Consider the following 22393-nt stretch of genomic DNA (forward strand, 5'->3'; position numbering starts at 1 on the left):
CGTCTTTCCCAAGATTCTGGTTGCAAATCGAGTTGGACGGGATCGAAATCAAATTCAATGGTTAGATGCAGTGTTGACTTTTATGAGGAGATTTGATTCGGTTCTCATCTAATTCACTTTGTGACCAGAATCCTAGGCTGAATTGAATTCGTGAACTGAGGAGCCGCTGTGCTTCCCTCTTTATTTTCCTGTGCACTTTCTACGACTAATTTCTCCCTCACAGCGGGCGTTCCTTACGTATGCCCTTTATTCCAGAGGAAGACTAATTTTCCTTAACGTTATTGTAATTAAGAGTCCTCACCTTCAGCCTGGCAGATTGTTTTTGGGTACCGGGGATCAAACTCGCAGGCGACAGAAGCACTTGAGCTAAATATCCGGCATTTCAGTAACTACATTTAGTAGCGAATGGTCGAGGATGTGAGGCATTGTGCTTATTCTCGGTGGCAGCCTTGCAGGGCTGGGGTTGCGGCTGTGGGCCCAGCTCCCATGTGCCCAGGGCCCTTCATGGCCCCCGACGGCCAAGTTGTCACATTCCCACTCACCAGGCGCTGGATGGGGCCAGCACATGATGTGATCTGCAAGGCTGCTCTCTGCTTCCCTGTGACAGCTGAAGGGTGGCAAGAGTGTCGACAGGGGTGACACCGCTCGAGCCCGGGCTGGCCCGAGACTGGTTTTCACCGTTAGGATGCAGAGGAAATGACACTGCTAGGTCCAGGCTTCAGCCTTCCCGGGAAAGCCAGCTGCCATGCAAACCGTCCGCCTCGCTGACACCGCCATGCTGTGAGTGGTCGGCCCCCTCGTCGCCTCTCCATGAGCCCAGCCTAGCCACATGGAGAGGCCATGTGGAGAAGAGCTACATCCTGGCCGGCAGCCCCAGCTGACCTCCCTGCCCACAGCCAGCCCCAGCTTGCGGGCCAAGAGCGAGGCCATCTTGGAAGTGGACCCTTCAGTCGGCCGCACCACCCCAGCTGCCTGCCGAGCTCTCCTTGCCGAGCCTGCTGGAATTGCAGAATCGTGAGCGAAGAGTTCGAATAAGCCAGTATTTGGGGGACTGATTTGCCAAATAGCAAGAGACACCCTCTCAGTTCAAGGCTTTAAACAAACCTAAAAAGTGAATGAATCCGACACGATAATCACACAGATCTTCTATTGTGTAGAGTGTGGTCGAGTTTGTCCCATTGCTGCTCAGCTTCTGTCCCGGTCCCCGTGTCCTTCCTGCAGATTCATGTTGGATACTAATTTGGGGCTGGTCTTGGTGCAATTTATTCTGTGCTTTTCCCCTCAGGCTGGCATCTCTAGCTCGCCACAGTCCCTCTCGATGCTGAGTTTTCTTCTCCGGGTGCTGGGACTACACGAGCTTGGTGGCGTGTGTCCCCTTCTTCCTGAGCCGGCCCTACTTCATCGTCCCCTTCGGCGATCTCACAGCTGCGTTCTCACAGCTGAACGGGCTGATTCACTCTTCTGTTTTTGGCCCTCAGAAAATCCTACTGGCATAGTTTCTAGGGCTCAGACTCCTGAAACTTGCCTTTCCCATCATTTTGTTGTTTCTGGCTTAAGCACACTGCTAAGTGGGTCCCTTTTCCAAGATACAGCATGCCCGTTCCTGTGAGTTTCTTATGAGTAATATGTGCTATGAGGAAGTTAATGAGAAAAATGATTTTCTTTTTTTTGGTGGAGTAAAGCCAGAATTTTCTTAAGCAATCATCATCAATTAATTATGCTTCAAGACCTCTGTGTCAGGGGTGGGAAACCACTAATTCTTTTTTCACATCACTTTGAATTCATGTCTCAGAATGATAGCACATCTGTTCTCCTTGAGCCGAATTTGTTTCAGAAGCAAATGTTTCCAAATAAATACTGTCCAGTCATTTCTGCAGGATCTTTAAGCTTGGAGAGTATTAAAATAATTGATTCTCAGCATTTTTCAAACGACTTTCAATTTTAGCCACCGCTGACCATCTGTTTGTTTCAGAAAGAGTTCCAGATGTAGCCGAGAGTCATTCTCAGTAATCCTAACAGGCTCCCTGGAGCATAGGCTACAACCCCAGTAGTCCCAGGATTTCAAGGCTTTCCCAGGCTTTAGAAAAAAAAAAAAGACCTTCAGACTACATTTGGGCCCAGCTATCCTGTCCTGCAGAAGATGTAGTCAGAATGTCTAGGATCTAAGCATGGTATTTGACATAACAGCAAAATAGGAGTTGAACCATGAGGCAGGGCCACTGTGAAGTTAACACAACACAGTGCTGGGAAATCAGCTCAGCAGCACCGCACCTGCCTTGAAAGCTCAAGGTCCCGAGTTCAATCCCAGTACCCCCCCCAAAAAAAAAGTTAACACAACACAAATTCCCATGATGCAGGTGCTAATGCCAGGGCAGAGATCCACTGTGTTCTCTCCCCTCTCAACGTATGTAAAAACACCCATTGTCAGAGGCCCCTTGAATATATGCCAAACATTTTTCTGATACAATATGAATGAACTGACTGTCTTCTTTCCTACTGTAGCTGACATTTTTGTCTTGTTTTGTTTTGGGTGGTTGTTGTCTAGCATCTGTTCTTTTCAGGAAGTGCCTTTCCTCTACTTCGTGTGACTCAGATGGGCTTCAGTTCCCAGGCCTCATTTTTCTGACAATGGTAATAGCACACGGACCATGAATGGTCAGTCTTGGGAACCTCTGTCTTTGTCTAGACACGAGATTGGTTTAGGTGTGGGTCGTTGATGCAAGCAGGGCCAATCAGAAACCTTCATAAACTGATACATGGATGATGGTAGAGGGTTTCTTCTACAGAAGTTGCTACGTAAGGATATTGCTTGCAGCCACACATAGTAATATCACTAAGTCACATGGAGTCCGTCTTATATTAGGAGAACACAGGAGCAGAGTGGAGAGACAAAGAGAAAAGGAAAAGTGCCAGTATTGGTCTGGTCCCTGGACATGGCTATGATCAAACTTCTTAGATAACCCAGTCATTTTATCTTTTACTTAAACTCATTTAAACTATAGCTGTACCATTCAATGAATTTTTGGGTATGATTTATAATTCAAGAGCCATAATAGCAACTTATTATATAAGGAGATTTTGTGCCATCCTAAAAATAGCTTTCTTCTTGGAATTGTGACAGTTGTTGAAAGTTTGGAACAGAATTTTCATAGGATTTGCTAATGTTTCAGACAGAGTGAGTACCAGACCTAGAAATGGCTTCCTTAATCTGGACAGGTAGGACCTTGTTTTGAAATCTTTCAAGAAAATGATCACTACCTACTTGGGAGGCCTTAACCCAGGGAATAAAATTGTTGCTGCATTCTCGCCTGATATATTTGGACTCAAATAAATAACCGGAATTAAGGAACTCTGGCCAGTGTCCCTCCTTAAGAATGCCTGCTGCAGGTAGGCAATGTTGATTTCAAGACTTACCAATAAGAGGAGAAGGAGACGAGATAATACAAGCCGGAGTGAGCGCTTAGGAAGGCTGAAAAGCTTTCCCAGAAGTGTGTAAAATACCTTGTCGTATCTCACTGGCTAGAATTGAGTCAGGTACCATTCCTCTTGATAGGAGGCAAGGGAGTCCATTGGACGAAGACTTCACAACCTTGGCAGGATTGGTATTTGGGCCTGGATAATTCTTCATTGCGGTGGTTGTCTTGTGTATTATTTGATGTTTTTGCGTTTTTTGAAACAGGGTCTCACTATGTAGTTGAGACTGACCTGGAACTCACTGTGTAGCCCAGGCTGGTCTTGAACTCACAGTGATCCTCCTGCCTCAGCCTCCTGAGTGCTGGGATTACAGGTGTGCACCACCACGCCCGGCTATTATTTGATGTTTAGTGGCATCTTTGGCCTTTACCCAGTGATTCACTAACCCCAGCCCCACTCCGGTTGTGACAACCAGTATATTTCCAGATTTTGCCAGCTTTTCCTTGGAAGGCAAACATTTTTCTAATATAAGTGACCACTTTGTTTATTTTTTTTATTGGTACATTTTAGGTATACAGTGCAGTTACCAGTTATATTCATCAATGGGATCTTGTACCGTTACATGATGTATTGTGGTTCTTATTTTTCCCTATAACCCTGCCCTCCCTTTACCTCCTTCACCCTTTCTTATTTACAGAGAATTTGTTTCCATTTTTTCCCTTTTTAAAATTTTATCTTTTCCCTTCTTAACTTTTCCCTACACCTCCCACTTCCCCTACACCTTTAGACCTTTTCTTCCTATTATACAATATCAATTATACATTTTGATCCTTACTTACATTTTTAGTTTTTCACACCAGAGAAACTATATGGTATTTACACATGTGTGTCCTATTAATTTCCCAAAAGAGTATGCTCTCAACGTGCATCTATGTAGCTATAAATGTCTCTAATTTCTCATTCTTTATGGCTGAGTAGTACTCCATTTTATTAAAAAAACACCCTCTCTATCCAGTCTCTAGTTGCTGGGCAGTTGGGCTGTTTCCAAGTTTTAGCTATTACAAATGGTGCTGCTATAAACACGCATGAGCATATATCACTGTGGTAGGATTCTTTTAATTCTTTTGGGGATACCCAGATCTGCTATAAACACGCATGAGCATATATCACTGTGGTAGGATTCTTTTAATTCTTTTGGGAAGATACCCAGCAGGGGAATAGCTGGGTCAAATGGATAGGTGACCACTTCAGATAATTTAGGATTACTTCAGGAGCTGAGGCTGGATCAGTTTTGTGTAACATGAAGGGGTATCTTAGTTACTTTCTTTGTTGCTGAGACAAAACACCTGATGCTCAAAACTTGAGGAAGGAGTGGTTTCTTTTGGCTCACAGTATGGAGGTTTCAGTGCATAGTCAGCTGGCTCCAAGGCAGGGCATGGCAGAGGGGCATTGCAGAGGAGCAACAGTCCGTGGCACGGGAGGCGGGAAGCAGAGAGGGATCAAGAAAAGGGGAGGGAAGGAGACAGATCCTGCCAGGCCGTACCCCCAGTGACCTCCTCAGCCAATCAGGGTTCACTGCTCAACATCATATGTAGCTATAAACTCAACAGTGGACTAATCCACTGGTGAGTATCACACTTCCACGGTCCAATTACCTCCCCAAAAGTCCCACCTATGAGTTCATGAGACCTTTTAGAGGAGTCCAGATATAAACCGTAATAAGGGGCTACGTACTTGAACCAGCCAGAGTTTCTTCAGGAAAGTTATGGATCTGGTTAGGTAACCAGAAAATGTGCTATGCTTGGGGAACACAGAGGCCCAATGAGTTTGGTGTGTAATTTAAAATTTTAATTTCTCTCCATCTTCTGTGTCCTGAAAACTGATTTTGGCACAGTTCAGTGAAATTAGAAATGAAAAGTGATTTTATGGCAGAAGGATTGGTTGCTGTCTCTTAGCCATTGCTTACAAAAATAAAACTGAATGAGGCCAATTTTTTTCTAGTGCCCATTAGTTACACAGAATACATGGTTTCATTTATGTGAGTCAGGCCACTTTTAGGTGGAAATTATAGAAATCCGATAGGATCTGTTTGTGCAGACAAAACTCATTGGCTCATGATAATAACCTCAGCACACTTTTATCAAATGCTTCTTCCAAAACAGGAATTGCTTTAAATGTTCCCCACATGTTAAACAGATCTAATTCTCAATCACCATTCTACGACAGCTTTACCACTATTTCCATAAGGAAGCTAAGACATTGGGGAGGTAAGCATTTAATAATCTGCTAGTGAAGATTATAATATACAGGTGATATTGGAGTCCTGAGGGGGAAGTGTTCAATTGTGGCCTAATTAGAAGGAGCTTTTCTACTTTGTGTGGAAGGACGGAAACAGTTACATAATTGGTATCAATGGACCGAAAGTGGGAGGTAGAGGGGAGAAAATATTCCCTCTCTTTGTGTGATCTTTATTCAGCCATGGACTTTGGCAAAACCTCTTTGAGTCTCCAAAGGCAGAGAGAGCTCTACTGTGGTTCTAAGGCCCCAGCCGCTTCCCCCACAAGCGCCTACTGCCGCTGAGTCAGGATGAACTCTGATAGCAGCTACAAAATGCTTGGAGCCAGCACTCTGACTTTTTGTTTGTTTGTTTGTTTTTTGAGATAGGGCCTCGCTTTGTAGTGCAGGCTGGCGTTGAGCTCACAACCAGCCCAGGCTAGCCCTCAGCTCTAATCCCTGCCTCAGGAGCATTCTGACTTGTAACCCTTCTTGGGAAGCTCAGCTCACCTTTCTAGATTTCTTCTGCCTGCACAGAGTCTTGCTGGGGTCAGCTTGGCTTCTCCTGACCCTGGATGAGATTAGAGCCAATTCTCTAAGAGTTTTGCAGATGGCTTACAAGGCAGCTCTAGGGTCACCACTCACAAAAACGTAAGGCTAAATGTCCCCAAGGAAGCATAAAACCCACAGGTCCTCCACTCCCGATTCAATTTTGTTGCTTGTTCATTTGTCATGGGCTAGGATTGAACCCAGGACCTTGCACTTTCTGGGCAAGATTTCTACCTCTAAGCTACACCCTCCATCCCTCTGAGGTCTTTCCCATGTCCAACATCTTCTGTAGCCACATTTGAAGTCAGTTTTGGAAACTTTGTTTTTCTTGGAGATTCAAATTTTTCTCAGCCCGTTTTCTGCTGATATTCACTTGGAGGACCCATGGGCCAACCAAAGAACTTACCTTTTGCCAGGGCAGGAATCTTCGTGGTTCCTGCTAATGAGGATTTGACAGTTGCTGTGGATCCGAGACTACTAGGGTATAGTGCCCGTTGTTCCCTTGGAATTGTAACTGCGATGCTCCTGTCTTTGTCACATTGCTGCCTGTCAGATGGTGGACATCATGGTTTAAGAGTGACTACTCCGGAAGAAGCCATGTCCAAATGTGACGACAGGACTGCATGTTACTTGAGATCTGGGATGTGGCACCTGGTGAGACCTAGCGTTGGTTTCCTTGGGAAGGAGGTGAAGGTGTTCTTCTGTTTCTGAGGGGTATGCATTGATACTTTAGTGGCCAGAGAGGTGGTTTGTAGGAGAATCTACCAAAATGACTTTTGCTATCCATTCTATCAGTCTTCCATCCCCAGGCCCCTTTATCTTGCCTCCCCACCCCCTATACTGGGGATTGAATCCAGGGCCTTTGCACTGAGTTATATCCACTGCCATTTTGTATTTTTTATTTTGATACAGGGTCTTGCTAAGTGACGAAGTTGCCCAGGCTGGGTTCGAACTTGTGATTTTCCCACCTCAGCCTCCTAGAAGGCATGACTGGCTTAAGTCTCCCTTTTAGTGAAATAACCTCCGGTTTTTAGTTGGATACATGACTAACGAACCAGGAACTACAATTCCCAGGTTCCCTTTGGGTAGATGGGCTCTGTGACTCGGTTATGGCTGATGAATGTGGGAGGAGATGAGCATGAGTGTACCTCACTTTCTCTTCACCTTTTCCATACAGGCTATAGCCTGGTGGTGGCGAATCCATTTGTCTACTCAGATGAGAGCTTCATTTAGTAAACTTTCTGTTCAGGGATAAGCAATGTTTTAAGGGGCCAGACAGGAAATATTTTGGCATGAAGGCCGAGAGGATCTCTGCCGTAGCTCTTTAAATCTGCCTTTGCTCAAAAGCACCCATAGCAAGACTTACACAAACGGGCTTGGCTGCATGCCTATAAAGCTTTCTTTTTCTTTTTTGGTATCAGGTTTCAAACTCAGGACCTTGCGTTTGCAAGGCAAGCAGCAGCACCACTGAGCTAAATCCCTGGCCCTATAAAGTGTTCTTCAACAAAGCAGATAACTGGTTTACCAAAGCCTGCCCAGTGTTGTTTGTTTGCCCTGCACCACTGGAGCAATCATCTAGATAAACCCAGCTCCCTGGGTGACCTCATGGGAGGAATGGTCACCTGTCAGCTCAGGCTCTTACGCAGAGGAAATCATTCTTCACTCTCGCTTGTCACTGTTACAATGATTCTTCTCAGCTGCTTAGGACCCTGGTTCAACTCTCTCTTCCTGTGAGAAATACTAAGTACTTATGATCCTGTGTCACCGGAAGTAGTGCTTTTTTATTTTATTCATTAATCTATTCCTAACAAAAGGAGTGATGATTGGGAGATTTGATGCCAGTTCAGAATAACAACTCAAGACAAAACCCCTTTGCTTTGGAGAGCTCACCGTGAAAGGCCCGGTGCTGTGTCCCTGTGGACCAGACACTGGTGTGGTTTGTAAACTCTAATTTTGTTCTTGCCAATAGCTTCTGAGCTTCCCTGTCTTTTTGTCCTGTGTTGCACAGTTGAAGGGAGAAAAATATTAGTGGATGGCTCAACTGAACTGAAAAGTCAGCCTTCACATCCGCACCCATCTCCTAATAGCCGGCACCAATATTCTAAATGAGTTGTCCACGAATCTTGTTTCTCCTGTGTGCTGAAACTTCTCATGCTGTTAGTGTCCACGCAACAACGGGGACATTTAAAAAAAGACACTGGAGCTTTAACGCTGTGTTATCGTCACCAAGGGGAACCTTTCTCTCCCTTCCTCTGTCTCTTTTCCTCTGGAGTCCTTGGATGGATGGTGCTTTTCTCTGGTGATTTATCTGGGTTTTCAGTGCCTTCAAGCCCACCAAAAGATGGGCTATTAAGAATTCCCAGAGGCCGGGGATTTAGCTCAGTGGTTCGGTGTCCTGCCTTGCAAGTACAAGGATCCAAGTTCAATTCCCTGTACCAAAAAAAAAAAAAAAGAAAGAATTCCCAGGGCTGGGGATTTAGCCCAGTGGTTCCGCCTCCTGCCTCACAAGTGCAAGGTCCCAAGTTGGATCTCCGGTACCAAAAAAGAAAAAAGAATTCCCACAGCCAACGCTGTAAAGCATCTGGACATTTCTATTTCTTCTTTACCGCTTCTAAAAGATAAAGAAACTTGAAGAAGTATATATGAAAAATTGTCAACTCTTCTTTGATGATTTTTTTTTTTTGGTACCGGGGATCGAACTTGGGACCCTGCACTTGTAAGGCAGGCAGCGGAGCCACTGAGCTAAATCCTGGGCCCTCTGATGATTTTTGAGTTAGTGATTTATGTTAACTAACTCAAAAGAATTATACACGGGGACACTGTTTAAAGACCTATAAGAAGGGTAACAGGAAGCTTACAGTGTGTCAATAAAAGTCACCCGATAGTTATAATGGTTTTAAAATGTTATCTTTTCCAACAAAAGAAACCATTAGAATTTATTGTCATCATCATCACCATCATCATCATTATTTTCTCAGTATTGAGGATCAAACTCAGTACCTTGTGCTTGCCAGGCAGGCACGGTGCCACTGAGCTAAATCCCCGGCCCATGCTATTATTACTTAACAGTCAAGGTCACATGGTATTTTTAGTATTCTCAAGAAAAACAGATGGGACCAAATCCATGCAGGGACTGGTAGAGCACTTGCCAAGCATGAATTACTGAAAGGAGGGTGTCGTATTTATCTTCACTCAGATGAATGCAGCTGAAATAAACATATTAGGATAATTAAGCTGAACTGTGCGTAATATGTGTACACTGCATGATCTCAGTAATAAAGTGTTAAAAGTCATGTTTATGCTGGCTTCAAGTTAAAGTGGTTTAGAAACCAAAGCTTAAGTTCGTAATAAAATTGTCTTTCAGGGTTTCATTAACTATGACTACCATATTTGCTGTTTTCAAACAAACATGTATATGTTTATATGTATGTACTTAAGTAAAATAATGCTTTTGTTATACAATTTTAATAATGAATTATTTATTTATCTAGCCCAGGCCCATGACTCACAGTGAGCCCCTGCTTCAGCCTCCAGAGTACTGGGGGTTATAGGCATGGACCACCACACCTGGCTAAATAATGCTTTTAATATACTTAATAAAATAATTCTTCATGCACTTAAGTAAAATCATTTGGAAAAATTTCATCTGAAGGTTTATCAGAGATCGATATCTGTGACAGTTACATTATGATCTAAAGATTTGTGTAAATAATAAAGATCTGTGTAATAATAAAGATCTATTTTATTATCTTCCACCATATATTGACATTTTATATGTTTTTTATTATTATTATTTGTGGTGCTGGGGATCAAAACCAAGGCCTTGAGCCAGGTATGGTGGTGCATGCCTATAAACCCAGCACTTGGGAGGCTGAGGCAGGAGAATTGCCATGATCGTGAGGCCAGCCTTGACTATATAGTGAATTCGAAGCCAGCCTGCACTACATATGGAGACTCTGTCTCGAAAACAAAACAAAACGAAACAAAACAAAAGGAACAAAATACCCCAGGGGCTTGGACAAGATGGGTAAGTGCTAAACCACTGAGCTATATCCTAAGTCCTTAATATTTCAAGTATGATTTAGGAACATGGTTTTAAAACCTTAGTTGAGCATAAAACAATTTATTTTTTAACAAAATTCATATCGTTGGACATTTAGATTGGATTCGGTTTTTCCTTATCACAGTAACATCCAGCAGAAACCATGGAACCCATGAACAAAGATCTTTTTTGTTTGTTTGTTTTTGTTTTCAAATTCACAAAAACAACTTTGCTTTCTTTCTTTATATTTTTTTTTGTTTTTGTTTTCAAATTCACAAAAACAACTTTGCTTTCTTTCTTTTTTTTTTTTTTTGGTATCAGGGATCGAACTCAGGTCCTTTGCTTGTGAGGCAGGTGGCGGACCACTGAGCCAAATCCCCAGCCCCACAGAAACAACTTTTATTTGAGGCAAAGTAAAGTTTGGCTAATAGGAATACAGTTGTAAGGAGTCAAAACTTAGCTGTTAGTAGCAATATTTATACTTTGTAGATATTGCTTCTCTTTGGTGGGAAAGGGGGATCTGGGTTGCACCTTGCTCTGCGAGCCAAGATGAAAGGCAAAGAAAAGACCGGAAGAGACACCTTGTCTACGGTGCCGCTCTTCGCACTCGGCGTCAGGCTAACCGGCCCTTAGTGCTTTTTCTCTAGGTCACTACCCACTACCAAGGGACGTGGGAGGCACTACACTTGCAAAGACAAATGAGGCAGGAAAAACCGGTGCAAGTAACTTGGAGAAGAGCAGACATCCACAGCTTTCAAACTGGGCACGGAAGGGGTAATCTTTGTGGGTGGCACAGCTCACCAAGGCACAGACCCCCCCTTCCTGTCGCAGCTGAGTAAGGTTGCCACATCCTCACTCAGAGACCTGAATGTTCTCAGCAATGCGTGCTGGTGTCACAGATTTGGGGATCACTACCAAATTCCTCTGTGTGGGGGAATGGATCAGCACCTGGGCAGTAGTCTTTTGTACCCGTCTTCAGTTGCCTTAACCCTGGTATCTTCCAGGATGGAAGGGTCTTCTGGTTTAGCCCAGGGTCTGTCGGGAGAGCTGAGGGGGCTGTAAGCAGTCACCACAGTGCCTTTGGAGTGGCGCTGCTGGATCAGCTTCTCCTGAGTTAGGTATGGGTGGCATTCAATCTGGTTAACTGCTGGTTTATATTTTAAGCCAGGTTTGTTTAAGAAACTCTCAATCTGAAGATGGTTGGAGTTGGAGATGCCAACTGCTTTCCCCAGCCCTTCATCCACCGGTTCATCTATGGCCGCCAGGTGTCCAAAAATTCAGTGTCACTGGGAATCATGTTGCCTGTTGCATCCAATGGGAAACAGCCCCATGCTTGAAGCCTGTCTGCCAGTGGATAGGATAGAGGCCCATGTAGTCCAGCTGCGGGCCAGTGAGCGTCTTCTGGAAGGCTCCTTTCACCAGGCTCTTGTCATGGAATGTGCACCACAGCTTACTGAGCATGAAGGGCACCTGGCGTTCACCACCTGCTTCCTGAGCCTCCTTCTCATTTTGGTACACCTGGGTGCAGCCGATATGGTGGCACCCAAGGTCTGGCGCCACCTTCACGGCCTCAGTCACTCGGCCTAGAGGTGACTTCCACGAACCCAGCCCCAGGCGGGCATCTGGGCACCATTGTTAGCTCAACATGGCTGACCATGGCTGCCACTGTCACACACCATGAACAAAGATCTTTACACAGGTCCCTAAACGAAACGTTACTGGGTTCAGGGTTATAGGTTCTTCCAGTTTGTTTTATTTTAAACACTTTCATTTGTTTTAGTCCATGCTTACCATCCGGAAGGACTACAGTCATCATGGGGAGTTGGTACAAGAACATAGATGTCTTCATTCTTTTTGCTTCCCCTTCCTTTCCTCTTCTTTGGGGTGAAATAATTTAAAACCTTGATATTTTCAAGTCTATAGTTTCTTTCAGTTTCTATGTCTAAGAAATAAACATTTACTGTTTAGGGGTTGGGCACTGAGGATTGAATCAGGGCCTTCATATAGAACAAGATCCTTAGCTCTTCTTTTATTTTTCATTTTGAGTCAGGGTCTGGCCAAGTCACTCGGCTGCTCAGGCTGGGCTTGAACTCGTGATCCTCCCACCTCCGTGTTCCAAAATGCTGGGATTACAGGCGAGCACCACTACATCCGATGCGCTTTTTTTCCCCCAGTGGGGAAGATCGTTTTGGCTCGCCTGGCGAGTGAAACTTTTCCAGCAGCCGTGCGACGCGATTTTGCGAGCACCGAACGCGTATCTGGGGAACGAGCTGGCTTCGAGCCCCCTGTGGGCCGTGGACTGGCCTGTGGCCCCCACACGGAGATCCACCTGTGGCTACAGACTCCATTTTATCACCCATGCCCCTTGGGCAGGCAAATGGGGGTGCAGGGAGAGACAGAGACCTGGGAAAAGCAGGAGGTCGGTGAGAGAGGCCCGTTGGGAATGAATCCCAAATCAGGGAGGAGAAATCAGGTCAACGGTGAGGACTGGAGTCCGGCTGTGGATTGCGAGGCGTAGCAGAACCTAGAATCCGTCTTAATGGATGCTGAATCTTTTCTTATGCAAAAGGCAAAGGCTTCTGCAACAGCTGGACAGAGTGTGCTTGGGTGTGGATAGCGTTTAGTCACGGACACTCCTCCTCCACCCTTCACAGCCTACACCCACACCCATAAACAGAGCTGTGGGATACAATTAATTATTAAGAATACTTATGGTAAGGGCTCAGTGGTTCTGCCGCCTGCCTCACCTCACAAGCACAAGGACCCAAGTTTGATCCCCGGTACCAACAACAACAACAACAACAACAACAACAACAACAACAACAGAATACTTATGGTAGAAGTGGTAGTGTTCTGAGTGCAACCCCCAGGTACTGGGGAAAAAAAGAAAGGCTTTTTGTGCTGAGCCCAGCCAGAGTTGCCAGAAGCTGTTTTGTGCTTAAACTGCCATTGTGCGGGGGAAACTGTCTTCTTCCACCTAAAACCAGCTAGGAGAAATAAACGCCTCCCAGATTACAGCAGAAAGCAGAAAGATTGTTGAAATCTCGTAAGACAGGTGAGGAGCTCTGGGATGAGCCCAGACAGGGGGAGGGACAAACAGATGTGGCCCTTTGGTCACATTGGATCTTTCCTTTTCTCTCTCTCTCTTTTTTTTTTTTTGGTACCAGGGGTCAAACTTGGGTCCTTGACCTTGCAAGGCAGGCGGTGGAACCGCTGAACTAAATCCCCAGCCTTCTCTTTTCTTTTCCTCCTTCTCCCCGCTCCCCGCCTTTTAGACAGGGTCTTGATATTTAGTCCAGGTTGGCCTTGACTCACTACGTAACCCAGGCTGACTTCAAACTCTCAGCGATCCTCCTACCTCAGCCTCCTGAGTACTGGGACTCCAGATATGCACCACTGTGTCTGGCTTTAGGCTGGATGTTTTACAGCAGTGGTTTCCACAAGGCATCTGCCACAGCTGGGCAAGAACATCTACTAAGTCAGAATCCTTTGGGATGAGGCTGGATATTCTTGGGGAGGAGGCTTGAGATCAAATCTTTTAAAAAAAGCTCTCAGGGGCTGGGGATTTAGCTCAGTGGCTCCGCCGCCTGCCTTGCAAGCACAAGGACCTGAGCTTGATCCCTGGTATCGAAAAAGAAAAAAAAAAAAAAAAAAAAAAACTCTCAGTTTAGCTAGGTTAGGAGCTGCTGTCCTGAGCTTTATAAATTTTAAATTGTGAGACTTTGAACTCTGGCCATTTGAACAAATGAAAATTTCTTAAGGCAAAAGTCTTCAAAGTGAGGTGACTTGCCAAGAAAATATTGGGAAAGAGTTAAAAATCTTATCCTTTAAAATATTCTCCTTTGTTTTCATATCTATGAGAGATTTACTAGGTGAGTAAATATCATGTATGCAATCGATAAAGAAGTGTATCTATAATGGTACTTAAGCTTAAAATGTTTTATTAAAATAATTAAAATAATAAAGTAAAATAATACTTTTAGTGATATTTCAAGAAAGAAAAAGTTTGAGAATCACTTGAGAGCTGGAAAAATGAAAAATTTTTCTTTTGAGACAGGATCTCTCTATGCAGTTCAGGCTGGCCTTGAACTTGCTATGTAGCCCAGGCTGGCCTTGAGCTCATGGTGATCCTCCTGCCTCAGCCTCCTGAGTGCTGAGATTACAGGCGTGTTCCACTACACTGGGCCAAAACTTTTTTTTTGGAAGCTGCTGTCATCATTGTTGCCAACATCATAATCATCACTACACTGGTTTTTGTGTTTGCTTTGGATGGGAGGGGGTAAATGATAATTCAGTAAGAGTACACCTCTTGTTACAGTTCTTTAATTATTAACCAAGCAAGGTGGGCAGGGAATCTGTTGGCCTGGCTCCCTGGTGGCCTCAGCTGTCACACTTCAGTGTACACTGTCATCAGGTGGGGTCTGTGATGTACACCTCTAGGTTCTCCCGAAGAATAACAGGTCAGACTCCTCTGAATCAGAATCGCTGGGGTGGAGCTCGGCAGCTGTGTTTCCCCTTGAGACAAATGGCTGACTTTGATACAGAACAGAGATGGAAACCACTGATTACAGTGTCCTCTTAATTGTTCTTGTTCTCAATCACTGCAGTTTTCCCCAAATCCCAGGAAGCTCGCGCAGTGTGTATTAGAAATGACTGCAGACCCAACTGCCATCGTCTGTCACGTGGTGGCCAGGCAGGTTGTGTTCTTTTTTTGCTTTCTCGTCTTTGTACCAGGGATCGAACTCGGATCCTCGTGCTTGTGAAAGAGGCACCGGAACCACTGAGCTAAATTCCCAGCCCTAGGTTGTGTTCTTAATTGAGGCTGTGAGTACACTGGTTGGAAGTTTTCAAATGCTTTTCTTTTATTTGCAAGATATGTTTTGCTTTTGCTTTTTGCTTATCACCTCTTACCCACACTTCACTGTTCTAGGTAAATGAACATATTCACAGTGAGGGCCTGGAGGGAATTTAGAGTAACTAGTGCAAAGTCCAGATCTTACTGATAGGGTAGACTTCTCTCTGTTTAGTTAGCAGCAAAGCCAAGATTAAAATGTACTTTCTCTACTTCTTTCTCCTCCTCCCTCTCTCTTTTGCTCTCCCTCTCTTTCTCTCCTGTTTTTTTCTCTCTCTCTCTCCCTTTCTTTCTTTCTTTCTATCCTTCCTTCTTTCTTTCTTTCTTAGACAGGTCTCACTATGTAGCCCAGGCTGGCCTTGAATTCACAGCGATCCTTCTGCCCTAGTCCTCTTAATTTCTGAGTTTATGCTCTTACAGTAATATGATGTTGCCTCCAGTATTTCAATGACTGTATCTGGCACTGAAACAGAGTATTCCCTGTTGGAACTTCATGTCTTTCAGATCACTAAAAACATCACTCAGAAAAATCCTTTCTCCTAAATCTTTAGAGCTATAAAAGGCCTAGCGTGTCCAAAATAAGGGTACTCTTTTAAAAAAAAACACACAAAAGCTAATATGAAATTTTCTTTTAATTGTCCTTGGTTCTTGTTCTCAATCACTGCAGTTTTCATCACTAAGTGGAATCGTGGAAAAGCACTCCCTATTATTGCTCAGCCCCATTGAAATAGTCATGTCCCTAAAACATCTACTCAATGCTGGTGATGTTTAAAAGTGCGATGGCACAGAAAACTTGCCTTTTTCTTGGCATTTTTCTACTTGAAGTGACTCTGATCTCCAGTGGAAGATGAAGGAAACAGCACTGTTCACACTGTTAGATGCTGTCGTTCTGTTCCGCGGTCCCTGCCCTAATGCCCTTCATCCTTTCAGAATTATAAAACATTTTCAGCAGATAGGAAAAGTGTAGAAATAATCTGACACAACTTAGCTTTGACAAATCTTAGCATCTTGCCATGTTGCCTTCAGATCTTTCTGTTATTTTGTTTGGGGTAAGAGTAAAGCAGAATTAAAAGACATTCAGTTCTCCAAGCTAAAAGCAGTCCAGCAGCTCCCTGCTCAGCTCCCTGCCTTCCAGTAACTACTGACTCCCTCCTGGTACCGATAAGGCAGCTAGACAGTCATATTCCTGGGAAGGAAGTTTTGTGTCTCCCTAGGAACTATATGCTCTGTAACAACTGTGTTCCGCAGACAAAGTTTATGACACTCTGTTCCCATACGATTCATAAGACACTGTCTTCTTTTTCTACTTCTTCTTCTTCTTTTCTTTTGGCACCAGGAATTAAGCTCAGGGCCTCATGCTTGCCAGGCAGGTGCTGTGCTGCTGATCTACATCCTGGGCCCAAGACACTTCTTCCAAGGCTAAATTACTAAACGGTCTGCCCTTGTCCTGTTCCGGTGAACTCACTGCATCCCTAGAAGGACCACCCCACCTTCGCCTAAATGTAAAGAGACCGGAACTTTCCTTTGTTCAATCACTCAGCCTTGGGACTCGAGACTGCCGAAGTTGGTGTGCTCACCTTAAATGAATCCTCCCCATTCCCATTTGATCTCTTTGTCCCTCGAAATTCTGCAACAAGAGTACAAAAAGTAAGGTGCAGTTTCAGCCTGATGTGTACTGCTCCTCAATTCTTCTGTGAGAACTGGCGTTTATCATTCCCATGCCTGGCTCTTTATTGATTTATGTTTTTGGTTTGCCTGATTGATGCTCTTTCATTATATCAGTTAGGCATTTATAAGTAATATGTACGATTGTTGGCATGATTTCAAACTATTTCAATAGCTTTTTTTTTTTTTTTTTTTTTTTTTTTGGTGGTGCTGGGGAAAGAACCCAGGGTCTTGTGCATGCTAGGCAAATACTCTACCACTGAGTTATATTCCCAGCTGCTCCCCCACCCCTTTTTTTGGTACCAGGGATCGAACTTGGGACCTTGCACTTGCAAAGCAGGTGGTGGAACCCTTGAGCTACATCCCCAGCCCCCAGTCACTCTTTTTTCTTGACATAAAGCATGGATGCTTTCAGATGTGTTACGTACGTGTACGAGTGCCCCACGAGGAACAGGATCATTGTGTGCTACAAACAGGTGCCCGAAAGAAGATTCCACCACCTGCTAATAGCTCCACAGTGCGAACAAAGCCTTGTCGTAGCACGGACCTTTGGGGACACACAAGGTCCAGACTCTAGCCAATGTCATGCTCCGTTCTTCTGTAGAAACAGTCAATACGGGCTGATGTGAGCCCCCGCTAACCTGCATTAGAGTGAAAAATCAACTTTTGTTGTGCTAAGCCACAAGCAAAAAAAAAAAAAAAAAAAGATTTATGTTGTCATATTGGTAAATGTAGTCTAGTACATTTGTTTAAATTGCCATATAGTGTTCTGTTGTATGCATATATCACTATTTATTTATATGTCTACAGGTGGATGTTTAAGATTTTATTTGATTTGTGTGTGTGTGTGTGTGTGTGAAGACTTCTTTATGGAATAAATCAAGTGGGCTTGTACTGGAAACTTTGGTAGATATTGTCAAATTGCTGTGCAATACAAATTCAGAGTCTGAGAATTTCTATTTTTCTACCTCATCAATATCACCCAGGTAGTATAAGACCTCCTAACTTTCGCCAGTCTGATGGTATCTCATCATTGCTTGAATTTATATTCTCTGAAATCTCTTCAGATACTTATTGATCATTTTTCTAAATTTTAGTTGTTTTCTAAGAGTTTTAAGGCTTTGTTTTTCAAATTTAAATCTTTAAATTGTGTATGGGTTATTTATTGTAGCTATATAACTACTTATCCTAGCACCATTTATTAAATATTTCATCCTTTATTCACTACTAATATGGAATTCAAATATCTATAAATTAACCTCTTACTTTTATTTATTTATTTATTTATTTATTTGGTGTTTTGAGACAGGGTCTCACTATGTAGTTGAGACTGACCTGGAACTCACTATGTAGCCCAGGCTGGTCTCAAACTCACAGTGATCCTCCTGCCTCAGCCTCCCAAGTGCTGGGGTTAAAGGTGTGTGCCACCACGCCCGGCTTCTAATTTACCTTTTAAATGAAGTAATGGGAAGCATTTTGAAGGGATTTCCTAGTAGAAAGGTTTAGAAAATATGTCATAAAAACTAAGTCAAACAACAAATCAATCAAACCTGGTAAAAAAAAATATATATTTTTAAACTCAGTAAAATATAAATAATTCTGTTGTGCATTTCTTAGGAATACATACTGATGTGCTTCTCCAGCAATTTTGACAAATTCTTCTTAGAAACTGTAGAACTCAAATGACAAGTGGGCCACACAATTCTCTCTACCTTTCAAAATACCTGTGGCAGAACTGAAATCACGAGAGAGGCTTACAGAGTGCCGTCTGCTGCTGTCTGCGTGGTATAAAAATCTGATCCTAAAGGAAAAACTAGGAAATAGGGCACATGAGCCAGGCCAGCTGACAGCCCAGGAACTCCCAGGCAGCAAACCAGAAAGCCGGCATTTCAGGTACCTTATCTGAGTCCCTCCTCACTGCAGCCCTGCAGGGTGAATATTATCCCTCCATTTTACAAATAAAGGAGCTGAAGCGCAGAGAAGTCAGGTGTGGAATATGAAATCAGACTGGCACATTTTGTCCCGAGTTTGCAGCTTTGGCAACCGGAGATCCAAATCTTCCCAGCTTTCTTCGGCTGTCATTGGAGGCCTCTGCCCGCCCCCGTCCCACGGTGTCTACCTTGGCTGCTGCAGGCTTCAGACCGGGCGTGTCCGGATGAGTCCACCTGGGGTTCCTTCTCCTCTACGTAAGCCGGGTGCTGCACCCCACCGAGGCAGGGGGCTGGGGACTCTCTCCTGTGTGCTACCTCGCAGTGCTACAGCGCAGGACCCAGGAAAGTCCCGCTCTCCCGATTCTACCGCCCGCTGGTGATTCTTATCACAGGCTGAGCTGGCTGCACTAGGAGAGAGGTGGTAACACTAAGAGCTGGTCCCCTTGAGGGTGCTTGGCCGCAGAAGGCTGCAAACCTTCAGGGAACTGGGAACATCTTGGAAGCTGGTATGGGACCCTTTCCTGTAGGGGGCGGTTAGGAACCAGCCCACATCTGAAGGAACAAAGCCAAGACTTTAGTTTGTAGAGCAGAAAAGATCAGGAACAGACAAAATCCAGAAGCTCAAAGGCCAGGAATGTTTTAGATAGAAAACCAAGTTTAGGAGGTCAGGAGGGAGGGGCTGATGTCAGAAACCAAATGCAAAGATGCAACCAGATTTTCAGGGGGCTGGGGCTGTACCTCACCGGTAGGGTACATGCATGGCATGTGCAAGGCCCTGGGTTCAATCCTGGGCTCACCCCCGTCAGAATTGTTTGAATGGATGGGGGTCCCCATAAGATTTTTGAGATTCTGCTGAGTAGAAGTTGAAAAAAATTATCATTTCAGGGACTGGGATTTAGCTCAATGGTTCCGTTGCCTGCCTTGCAAGTGCAAGGTTCTGAGTTCAATCCCTGGTACCACAAAAAAAAAAAAAAAAAAAAAAAATTCAGCGCTGCATATTATGTCATAAAATAAGACGTACCTGTAAATGAGAGACACATGAGTCTCAAATTATACAAAGAGGTATATTTTCTCTGTGTAAAAAATATATATCATTTAGTAGCAGCAGCATTGTGTCTTTGTAAGGTCTTTTCTCCCTGCACTTTTACTATTTCAATGATTCTGAGATTGCTAGCTGGCAACAAGTTGTGAATAGAAGACTTTGGTATATAATTACAGTTTTTTGGGTACATTAGAAACTCAGCTTTGTATAGAAATTTCTGCCATCTGCTACTTCATTTGATTTTATTTGCAAAGCTTCATCAATACTTAAATTTAAATTTTGGTTCTTCAGTGTCTTTTTTTTTTTTGGTATGGGGCTTCAAACTCAGGACCTGACGCTTGTGAGGCAGGTAGCGGAACCACTGAGCTAAGTCCCAGGCCCAGTGTCTTTTAAAATTAATTCAAAAAAGGATTATACTTTTAATGCCCCACTGCAAAAAATTCCTGTGTATTCAAGGAGGGCATGGAAAAGGGGCTATGGATTACAAACTTCTCATAAGGGAGCAAAAATTTGTCATCGAAAGAACGGCTGCCTGTCCGTCTTTCCACGATTAACACAAACCACATGCTTTACAAGTCCCAAGAGGGGAAGCCACCCACCAATACTTCATTCCATTACATCACTGTGACAGGAGGAGAAAGATTACGTGTCGTGGTCCTAGCAACGGAATTACAGGAAGTAGAAGTTGTGAATTGCAGGCAAGACTGACATGACTGATTTGTGTATGGTGTAGATGCATACACAATGGCTGTCAGAACTCTCTAACTGGTATTAGCAAGCAGCTGTCTGATTCCCAGTCACGTGTAATTTTAAATAAGAAAATAAAAACAAGTGCAGGATGCAGAAAATACCTTGATATTCTTCTCTGTGTGTGTGTTGGCGAGGCATCCTGATATTCCTAAAATTATCATGCTAATTCTAAAATTAAGAAAGGGGGTCAGCAAATTTTATGCCATGTGGAATGTTACCACCTGACACCACGCATGATGCTCTCTGTAAGAAGTGATTTGGAAACTGATGAAGAAGAGGCTCAAGTTTAACAGTACTGCGTTACAGAGTAGTAATTTCTTTCTTCTTTTCTTTTTTTTTGGTATCGGGGATCAAACTCGGGACCTTATGCTTATGAGGCAGGCGGTGAAACCACTGAGCTAAATCCCCGGCCCCTGGGTTATAAAGTAGACTATAACTGTGTGTAAAATAATGCTGTCGTTGATTAGTGAATCATTTTATGTACATTTTACTTGTTGCTCTTTTTTTTTGAGGAAAAAATCCACAACAGCCTTGCATTATGTGGATGTTCTGTCTGGCAGGTGGTGGCAGTTTAATAAATCAAAATTTTTTTCTAAGAATGCTAGAGGGACTCTTCTGTTTTTATTTCCTTTTTCTCAGGGAGTTCTGTTATTCTAGTTTAAGCTGGGAACTCTGTTAAACTAGAGAGTCCGGGAAAGGGCTACAGGCATCATCTTTTTTTTTTTTTGGTACTGGGGATTGAACTCAGCTCCTTGCACTTGCAAGGCAGGCGGTAGGACCACTGAGCTAAATCCCTGGGCCTACAGGCATCATCTTTATATTTGAACGGAGGAGAGACTGTAGGAAACACTGGATTGAACTTGGAGAAGCTCAGCTCTGACTGTGGTCTTGAGCTGTGATTTAATTTAGGAGCGGATGAGGCTTTCGGGGATGTATTAAAGGGATTACCTTGGAGGTGCTCAAAGAAGAGCAGCCATCACAGAGACATTCTCTGATTCTGGGTGAGCTGCACCCTAGCCCGTGCCTGTTTTTCAGACTCAGTGTGTACTTTCACTTTGGTTTGTGGCCTCTTATTTCTCTTGGGCCCAAGTTAGCTCTGCAGAGCTGGTTTCTCTCATACCTGTTTACCCCACCCCTTTCAAATAAGCTTTCTGCACAGTTATTGGCTTGTCTCATCCTACGCTTTCAGGCACGAAGAACCTGGGATACTTTTGATTGGCGAGCCATTTCCTTATTTCTTTTCTTTTTCTTTTTGGTACTGGGAATTAAACTCAAGTCCTTGCGCTCGCAAGGCAGGCGGTGGAACCACTGAGCTAAATCCCCGGCCCTGGCGAGCCATTTCTAAAGAAACTACTCTGTAAAGATGGAAGTTTTGGGAATAATGGCAGGATGATCTGTTCTTTCCCAAATACGCTCATTCCGCAAAATATCGCAGTAACCTTCTCTCACCTCCTTCCAGAGGTCACCCTTGATGGCTTCTGCGCTTGGGTCCCACAGGACAAGAGAATTAAGGGAGGGCCCAGGCGGTCCCTTTTGAACCTCTGTGGAAGCCTCATTGTAGGTGATTATTTGTGAGCAGTTATTAGATGGGCCTGTTGTTGCTTCTATAGGTGTGAGGGGGAAAAAAAAAAGGGTGTGAGGAGAGGTCCTTTGGCCTCAAGGCCATCTAGTGGGAGCTACGGTGGCCTGTGAGGAAAGTTCTGCTTCATGGCGGCTGACTCATTAGGTCTTCCTCAGGCAGCAGCCCGGGTCGTGTTCCTGGGGAGATGGTGCAGTCGAAGACTGAAAAAGTTTTCTCAGGGAAAGAAATCAGAAGAAATGATTCTGGAGTCGAGGATTCAGATCATTTTTAAATTTTTTTTTTTTTTTTTTTT

General features: G+C 44.0%; 1 pseudogene; it reads right to left on the reverse strand.

Moving 5' to 3' along the window:
* Positions 1-11131: 11131 nt before the first annotated feature.
* On the reverse strand, positions 11132-11936 carry LOC104865628 (annotated as a pseudogene).
* Between the last annotated feature and the right edge of the window lie 10457 nt (positions 11937-22393).

Source organism: Fukomys damarensis, unplaced genomic scaffold (assembly GCF_012274545.1).
Source record: "Fukomys damarensis isolate Sample0158 unplaced genomic scaffold, DMR_v1.0_HiC HiC_scaffold_15, whole genome shotgun sequence".
NCBI lineage: Eukaryota > Metazoa > Chordata > Mammalia > Rodentia > Bathyergidae > Fukomys > Fukomys damarensis.